Source organism: Meriones unguiculatus, chromosome 2 (assembly GCF_030254825.1).
Source record: "Meriones unguiculatus strain TT.TT164.6M chromosome 2, Bangor_MerUng_6.1, whole genome shotgun sequence".
Lineage (NCBI taxonomy): Eukaryota > Metazoa > Chordata > Mammalia > Rodentia > Muridae > Meriones > Meriones unguiculatus.
This window is the reverse complement of record NC_083350.1, coordinates 90,106,307-90,114,717: the sequence shown is the minus strand read 5'-3', so window position 1 is coordinate 90,114,717 and position 8,411 is coordinate 90,106,307. Positions and strand designations below refer to the sequence as shown.

At 35.8% G+C, this 8,411-nt stretch overlaps 2 pseudogenes; one reads left to right on the top strand and one right to left on the bottom strand.

Moving 5' to 3' along the window:
• Positions 1 to 613: 613 nt before the first annotated feature.
• On the top strand, positions 614 to 1,458 carry LOC110541632 (olfactory receptor 5W2-like; annotated as a pseudogene).
• Positions 1,459 to 5,677: 4,219 nt separating this feature from the next.
• LOC110541633 (olfactory receptor 10AG1-like) lies at positions 5,678 to 6,604 on the bottom strand (annotated as a pseudogene).
• Positions 6,605 to 8,411: the final 1,807 nt, after the last annotated feature.

Here is an 8,411-nt window from a genome sequence, read left to right as displayed (position 1 = left end):
ACTCTCTGACAAACACCTATATAAAGAAAGATAAATAAAAGAGACAGAAGATATGTTTGTTAGCAGTCTCCATGTTTTCAGGCATTTTTAGGTTTTTTACAAACCAATGATAAACAGGCATTTTCTTTTTTTTTAAATTTCATTTCAATTTTTTTCTTTTTATTATTTATTACAGTTTATACACTTTGTATCCCAGCTGTAGACCCTCTCTCATCCCCTCCCAACCCCACGCTCCCTCCTTCTTCTCCCCTGCCCCTTCCCCAGTCCACTGATAGAAGAGGTCATCCTCCCCTTTAAACAGAGGCCTTTTCTAACACTGCTTGATCACATTCATTTATAAGGACTTAGTGCTTGGAGTCTTGTGTTTGACCTTAATATTATTAACATATTATTATTATATTAAGTATATAAAAACTGCCCACTTTAAATATTTAAGAGGAGTTTTAATGAGCATGCCACTCAGTGATTTGTTTCTAGACTGTATATGAATAAACAATATTTTCTACATAATGAAATGGAAGTCTGAATATTGACTAAAATTTTCTTGCCTAGGTAAATCAATTCCAGTTTATTAAATGCTTTTTATAAAAAATAAGACAAACAGCAAAGAAAAATGGACAAAGAAAACTGTTCTTCATTCACCAAGTTTATTTTATTGGGAATTACTAATAATCCAGTCATGGAAGTAGTTCTATTCATTTTATTTCTTCTCATCTATCTCATTATTCTTGTGGCAAATGTTGGAAGGATAGTTTTGATCAGAATGGAGCCCCAGCTTCACACACCAATGTACTTCTTCCTCAGCCACCTCTCTTTCTCAGACCTCTGCTATTCCACTGCAGTTGGACCAAAGATGCTGGTGGACCTACTGGCCAAACACAATCTATTTCTTTTGTTGGCTGTGCCTTGCAGTTCTTCTTCACCTATGTCTTTGTAGATGCTGAGTGTGTGCTGCTGGCAGTGATGGTCTTTGATCGGTACAAGGCCATCAGCAATCTCTTGATGTTTGCCGTGGACATGTCAAGCAGATTTTGCTACCAACTACTGGCTGGAGTGTATGCATTAGGAATGATGGATACTCTGATGCATACTGTAATGACCTTTGGGCTATGTTTCTGTAAGTCAAATGAGATTAATCATTTTTTCTGTGATCTTCCTCCTATCCTGTTACTGTCTTGCTCAGATACACATGCCAATGAGTTAGCAATATTTGTATTTTCTGGATTTGTTGAGCTCTGCACCCTTTTAGGACTTTTTGTCTCTTATTGTTACATCCTGTCATCGGTCTTGAAGATCTGCTCTGCTGAGGGGAGGTTCAAAGCTTTCTCCACCTGTTCCTCCCACCTGACTGCAGTTGCGATTTTTCAAGGAACTCTGCTCTTTATGTATTTCCGGCCAACTTCTTCCTACTCCTTAGATGTAGACAAAATGGAGGAAAACACCTGGCTGTCAATATAGACTTCCACTCAGAAAGGTGCAAATGTGCAGGTACATACACTGACATATGTGCCCACGTGTATGCCAAAATGTATATAAATACCAAACACACACAAACAAAATTGTAAAAGTTTTTTAAAATACCATTTATTACTGAAAAATTTCAATACTAAGATATTTTGTTATTCACAATGGAAAAGGCATTTTTCTTTGGGTCATTGGGACTAACAACAATAACCCCTGTCATGTCTGTAGTTTTATTCCATAAATTTTATTAAATATTTTATTCATATGTCATGCATATATTTGAGTCTCCTAAGTTAATTTCTTTCATGTTTATAGAGTATTTTGAGCACATTTACTTCTTTAACCTCCACTCTCCATTTTCTCATTACTTCCCACTGGATGCCATGGTCTCTCTCTCTGTGTGTGTGTGTGTGTGTGTGTGTGTGTGTGTGTGTGTGTGTGTGTGTAGGTATGTATGTCTTTAAAGCAAAGCCACGAGAGAAGAATACATATAATTCCCATTTGAATGAAGTTTCCTATAAAAGCTGAGACATTTGGGGGGTAGAATTAAATGAGAGACAGAGAGTCAGAGAAAAAGAGTGGGAGAGAGAGAATGCAATATATATATACTTTTAAATTTATTATTTATTATAATTTATTATAAATTATTAATATAATTTATGATTATTATTTATATTTATATATATTTATATTATATATATTTATATTTATATTTATATTACAATCTATACTTTGTATACCAGCTATAGTCCTCCCTTCCTTGTCTCCTCCTAGTCCCACCTTCCCTCCTCTCCCCGTATGTGTCTTCCATATTCCTTCCCATCTATTTGACCTTAGCCTATCAGGCCTCATTAGGATGAGCTGCATAGTCTTTCCCTGGGGCCTGGCAAGGCTGCACAGCCTAGGGGGAGGTGATAAAAGAGCCAGCCACTGAGTTCAGGTCAGAGGCAGCCCCTGCTCCCCCTACTTGGGACCCCACTTGGAAACTGAGATACCTATGGTCTACATCTGAACAGGGGTTATAGGTCCTCTCCTTGCATGGTCCTTGGTTGGAGTATTGGTCTCTGCAGACACCTCTGGGCCCCAAGATTTTTGGCTTTGCTGTTCTCTTTGTTCAGCTCCTGTCCCTTCCAGGTCTTTCTATCTCCCCTTCTCCCAGTTTGGTTATGAGTCTCAGCATCTTCTTTGATACTCTGCTGGGTAGAGTCTTTCAGGAGGCCCCTGTGGAAGGCTCCTGTCCTGTTCCCTGTCTTCTCCTACTTCAGATGTCTATCCTTTTTGCCCTTCTGAGTGAAGAATAAATATCTTCCCTAGGGTTCTCCTTGTTGTTTAGCTTCTTTAGAACTATAGATTTTAGTATATTTATCCTATATTATATGACTAATCTCCACTTATACGTGAATTATACCATGTGTGTCTTTCTGCTTCTGGGTTACCTCACTCAGGATGATCTTTTGTATTTTCACCCATTTGCCTGAAATTTTTATGATTTCCTTGTAACAATATATTTCATTGTGTAAATGTACCACAATTTCTGTATCCATTCCTCATGTGAGGGACATCTAGGTTGTTTCCAGATTCTGGCAATTATGAATAAAGCTGCTGTGAACATACCTGAGCAAATGTCCTTGTTTTATAGTTGAGAATATTTCAGATATATGCCTAGGAATGTTATACCTGAATCTTGATGTAGCACTATTACTAATTGTCTAAGAAAATGCCAGATTGATTTACAAAGTGGTTGTACCAGTTTACATTCCCACCAGCAATGGAGTAAGTTTCCCCTTTCTCCACATCTTCTCTACCATTTGTTGTCACTTGAACTTTTGTTCTTAGCCACTTCGAGTAGTATAACTTATCTGACAGAAGGCTAATATCCAGAATATATAAAGAACTCAAGAAGTTAAACACCAACAAAGAAAGTAATCTAATTTTAAAAATGGGATACAGAGCTAAACACAGAATTTTCAATTGAAGAATATGGAATGGCAGAGAAACACTTAAAGAAATGCTCAGTGTCCTTAGTCATCATGGAAACGCAAATCAAAATGACCTTGAGAGAAATCAGCATTTGAATGAACAAGGGCATATTGTATACATTCCACAAGGACATTATGCCAACACGGAGGAGTTGGGGAAAGGACAGTGACCTAGAGGGGCTAAGACTTCCACAAGAAGAACAACAAAGTCAATTAATTGAGGACCATGCAGGCTCATAGAGACCAACCAAAGAACATGCATTGACTAACCCAGGTCACTTACACATAGGTAGCTGATGGGCAGCTTGGTCTTCATGAAGATCTCCTCGCAATTAGAATGGGGGATGTTTCTGACACAGACTCTTTTGTCTGCTTTTGGTTTGTGTTCCCCTAGCTGAGATGTGGAAGAAGATGAGCTTAGTCCTGATGTGACCTGATGTGCTGGAGCAGGTTGGTGTGTGTGTGTGTGTGTTGGGGGGTGGGGATAGGCCCACTTTTTCTGAGAAAAAGAGGAGGGAAAAAGGGAGAGAAAGTGCTGGACTGAGAGGAGAAGAGGGAGGGGGCTGTACTATGGATGTAAAGTGGATAGATAGATAGATAGATAGATAGATACATACATACATACATACATACCAAAGACCAGTAATATATGCCATTGTGTGAGGGGTGATGAAAAAACACACTATATTCCTAATAAATATGGTCAGAACACTTATAAATAAAACACTGTAATATTTACAATAATTTATGGTATAGATATAAAATTAAATGTTATAGGCATTTGAGGATTTGAAAATAAGTTCATAGAAGCATACATCATCATGTGAATGCAGCAATATTATTGAGACATGGTAGGTTCGATGTTACTTTCAAATTTCATTGCTTTATAGTCTTTATATTAACCAAAATTATGACAGAACACAGAAAGTTTCATTAGTTCATCAATTAAATTAATCTATGCTTCAACAAGTAATTGATATACCATAATAATCATTAATCCTAATATGGTACAAAACAGAAGAGTAAGAGAAAACATCAATGTTAAGATTAAAAAGATTATTAAAGTTAGTAATTTAGAGTTATAAATACATCTCATCAAAACATGCTCATTCTGCTTACTCATTTTATATTGAATACACGGTACGTACTTCATTTTATTCATGGTGAATGCAGATACATGGCCTCATAAATAGTTGGTAAGAGGTGAGACTTGAACACTCAGTCTAATAGAAGACATCTATATTACCATATAAAGTTCTAAGAATATTAATATAGCACAGAGGTATGGAAGAGTCAGAGGACAGGGAGAATGGCGACAAACTGCCCGCAGCTGAGCAGGACAAAGCCGAAGGTATTTTGAACTCATAGCAGCTGTTCTTTTTTTCACTGGTCCTGAATGAAACTTCCTGACAAGAATAAGTTATGAATATGAGGAAGAAACTTACTTTGTCTTCAGAAATGCTACCTATTACAGCTGGGATATAAAGTAAATAACCTGTGATTAATATAAAAAATAAAAATTGATAATAATAAAAAAGAATATAAAACATTCAGTAACCCCTTCTTGCTGAGGGATGAGCAGCCTTGCTAGGCCACAGAGGAGGACATTACAGCCAGTCCTGATGAGACCTGATAAACTAGGGTCAAATGGAAGGGGAGGAGGATCTCCCCTATCAATGGACTTAGAGAGGGGCAGGGAGGAGATGAGAAAGGGAGGGTGGGATTGGGAAGGAATGAGAGAGGGGGCTACAGCTGGAATATAAAGGAAATAACCAGTAATTAATATAAAAAATAAAAATTATAAAAAATAGCAATCAGAAAAAAAAAACATTCAGTGAGAGCATGAGTCAATGGCTTCAGTTGAGTATCTGCACTAAATTCAAATTTGTCCAAGAGAGAGCCACAGGTAAGCTCCATGTGTCATGAAACAAACAAATGAACTATATGCATGGAGGTATTTGGATGGAGATATTGGGTTTTGACAGGAATAGGGAATGTATTACCCACATGCAGAAAAATGTCAAAAAGTAAATTTAATTAATAAAATTAAAATGTTCCACAAGACATACAACAGTATATTTATTTGACTAGTGTATTTCTATAAAAGGTAATGTTATGCTAGCTTTCAAAGTAACTATGACAGTTTCTTGCAGGGAGTTCTTAACAGCACAAAGAGAAAGTACATATGTGGAAATTGTGTGAGAATTGTGCAGTTATGTCACTTGAGTATAAGACTATGACACTGTTCTAAGCAATAACCTTCTCAGAGCTGCAATCACATCCTTGTTCCTAAGACTATATATCATGGGGTTGAACATGGGGGTCACAATGGTGTCGAAAAGAGAGAGGAGTTTGTCACTTACTGCAGAATGAGTTGACCTTGGCATTAAGTAGGTAATAGATGCAGAGCCGAAAAATAAAACCACCACCACCAGGTGGGAAGAACATGTGGAGAAGGCTTTTGCTCATCCTTCAGCAGTTGGCAGCCTCAGGACGGTGGCAATGATTTTGCTGTAAGATGTTAGCATTAACATAAAAGGAATTGCAGCAAGCAAGATAGCAACTGCATAGACATACAGCTCATTAACAGAAGTGTCCCGCAGGCCGGCTTAAGTACAGGAGGGATGTCACAGAAGTGGTCTATTTGGTTAGAGTTACAGAAATGTAGAGAGAATATCTGACAAGTTTGCCCGAGCTGGAAAGGGATGCCACCAAGCCAGGCCCCTGCTGCCAGCTCTGTGCACTTTGCTGGGCCCATGACCAGAGGATAGTGCAGAGGGTTGCAGATGGCCACATAGTGGTCGTAGGACATCACAGACAGGAGAATACTTTCAGTGGCTGCCAGCATTAGGAAACAACACATTTGTATGGCACAGGCCAGAAGGTCCAAATGCTGTACAGAATCCTAGGGAGAGTTACTATACATAACAGATTTCCAGAAAAGAAAAGTTGACCAGGAAAAAGCACATAGGTTTGTGCAGTGCAGGATCAAACCTGGTTATCACAATTCTAAAGCTATTTCCAATTAGGATAATCAAGTACATTGTGGAAAACATTCCAAACAGAAATCCCTGGAGGTTGAGAAGGTCAGAAAATCCAAGGAGAAGAAACTGTTTCACTGCAGAAGCATTGTCTTCTTCCCTCATGTCTGTGTGTTTCATCTGTGGGGATGATTCAAACGTAAACACACTTCCTTATCCTCAGCATTTTATATCATTCAGAAACTGAAACTATAATGTTTGCATTTTTCTCCATTCTGTTTATAAAATTATATTATATAAAACTATGTCATATGGTTTATATATCACCGATAAACTCAGTTTGTCATGGCATGTACTCTTTGTCACTGAATACATCTATAAGGTAAATGTTACTGTCTTTCATCCTCTCTCTACATAATGCAATTTATATACTTGTATGGCACAATGATACATGGTATTTTAAATAATTATCTAAATATCCAAAGTGACGAATTCTGAATCAGTGATTGCATTTTCAGTTGGTTCTTTAATTTTCTTCCAAAAGTGTTTCCTGTTATTATGACAAATCAAGTTTATTATGAATAGACTTTATTCACTGAAATTTATCTTTAGAAAAATACATTCAGTGTTTTAATGTGATTTTTAAATCCTTTTTATTCTCATATAAACTGAGCACCAGATTTGATGAAATGCTTTTTAACACTTAAAACATTTAGAAATTCAACATAAAAATTTATGTAAACAAAATTAATATTTATCACAGCTATGGGATTCTTGTTCTTGTATGTAAATCAAAAGATATAGTAATTAAAGCATTTTGCAAATAGCACTTACTCTGCAGTTTTATTTGTTTGTGGTGCAATACTCTAAACCATAGCTTTATAACTGTTAGGCCAACATCTACCCTCAGACTATTTCCTCAACTCCTATAGGCATTTATGTACATCCATTGCTAAAACAAACTTTTGCGAATCATTTAACATTTCTCTCTCTCTCTCTCTCTCTCTCTCTCTCTCTCTCTCTCTCATGTTCACGTATGTGCTTGTGCATCAGTTGAAAACTTTTTCCCCCATTTTTATACTAAGAAAGAAATTGGGTAGAAATTTCAAGTAACTATAGGCATTTAGTTTTATTCATTTTATAATTTTTAGCTGTTAACATCTTTTATAAAAAGATTTTTCTTTGATATAGATTTCATGGAATTAATAAAAACCTTTGATATATTGTATTATGTTTTACTAATAAACTTTATAAATTTAAATTTATATGAAAATAAAAGTAGATATAGACTTTATGCATCAATTAAGATGGTGAATTCATTTATGTGGTAATAATAATTAAATATTAATTTGAAAATGTGTGTGTATATACTAATTATTTAATTCAGAAGACTTGGCCTGTGGCAAAATTCTGTAGGGCAAATGAAGATATGTTAATATTTTTATAAAATTTTAGGATTGAGTTCTGAGAGATCGTAACACTCTATTAGCAAAAGTTCCTTTGATCACAGTGGGTGTCAGAGTCAATGATCTTCATTCAGAATTTTATTTCTTTATTGTAGATGGGAGTATTTTATCATTTATGACCCTGGATGTCATATAATTGAACCATTTAAGCATATAATTAACAGAAAATAATTACCAGATACACATACTATGTTGATGTTGATGAACATGATCCTTAATGCATCAGCCTCTCTCTCATATTTAAAAGGACTCTAAATGTTGTCTTCTCTGGATCCTACAATAACAAATAACAAGTAGTGCGAAGCCACGATGTAATGGTGTTTATAACTTAACAAAAATAATTCAAATTTTTTAAAATTACTTTGTATAATTTCACACAAATGCTGATAGTAAAAATATAAAAATAGAGGTACACAATTTTCTTGTCAGTCAAATGTATATAGTCAAATGTAGTTTGGAATTAAGTGACTTGTAATTCTTACCTTGATTTATTGACCTATGAGAGTAAAATGGTAAAGAAG